The sequence below is a fragment of the Bombina bombina genome, chromosome 5, assembly GCF_027579735.1.
Source record: "Bombina bombina isolate aBomBom1 chromosome 5, aBomBom1.pri, whole genome shotgun sequence".
In the NCBI taxonomy this organism is placed as follows: Eukaryota; Metazoa; Chordata; class Amphibia; order Anura; family Bombinatoridae; genus Bombina; species Bombina bombina.
The window spans coordinates 516,824,890-516,826,008 of NC_069503.1; positions in this window are offsets into that span (position 1 = coordinate 516,824,890).

Here is a 1,119-nt window from a genome sequence, read left to right on the forward strand (position 1 = left end):
CATTCCTGGGCAGAAGACAGGGTCAGATTTTGATTAGGTTGTTGAGGGCCCATCGATTTCGTCCAAGGTTGTAGCTGTTTCCAAGAGGGGACACCTGCCGAAGAGGAGTTGGTAAGGCTGTACTGGTAGGTGAAGACGATGTCTGCATTGGAAACAAGTCCCATTTGATAAGAGATCTTTGGCTTGATCCGGTGACTATGTATTGCGACTCATCTTTTGTAATAAACAGTTTAACTGGGGAGCACTAGCTCAGACAAGCATTCTGTTTAAGAGTGGTCCACTGTCAGGTCCTCTTGTTTACGCTCTAAAATGTTAGTGCGTTCACCTATAGAGGCTATTTCTCTTTTCAATTCCAGGCAAGATTTGTCAAAGCATTTACAAATAGAGCCATGATGTGTGGCTAAGATAATTTTGATAGTGTCAACCAGATTGTTATTTGCACCGGTCAATTCAGGGATATTTAAGGGTATAGTTGTGGTTGGATGCCCAAGTCCAGCTCCAGTTTCTGAGGAACAGGCTGTATCTGATAATTAATCCTCTGATCTGGCCTCCGTGGCTGGTTGGGAGTGTTGGAAATGGTCTCTGACTGTAGTTTTAGGGGTAGGAAGACCCCTTGGTTTTTTTCCTAAGAGCTTGAGCCATGTTGTCAAGAGTACAAATACAATATTAAATTGGAGTTTGTCTTTATTATTGCATTGGGGTTGTTGTCCTTATAGATAACTTGTATATATAGTTACTATAGGATATGCGGTTAGTTGCTGCGGCACTGAAAGTGGGGTCTAGTCCATGTCTATCCTTCATTTATAGGACATGTTGAGACCTCAAGTGTCTATCCCGGCCCGTGGGCACTGCTGTCATTATTTTTGCAGGGTTGGTGCCTTAACTCTATATACTGTGTTCAGCTTTAATAAAATTGAAGGCCCCTGTGAGAGGATTATCAGTTGGGGAGAGGTTCATGCAGTATTTGTGGCTAGGCCTAAAAGATGGCTTGAAATTTGCAATGATATTTTTTTTGTCCTTTGCTTCTCCCTTTTATAGGTGTTTAGGCCATGGCATACCGTAGATTCTGGGTGCCTGTGGCATCGCTAGTTTTTCTTTTCTCCTCACACAAGGATTCAG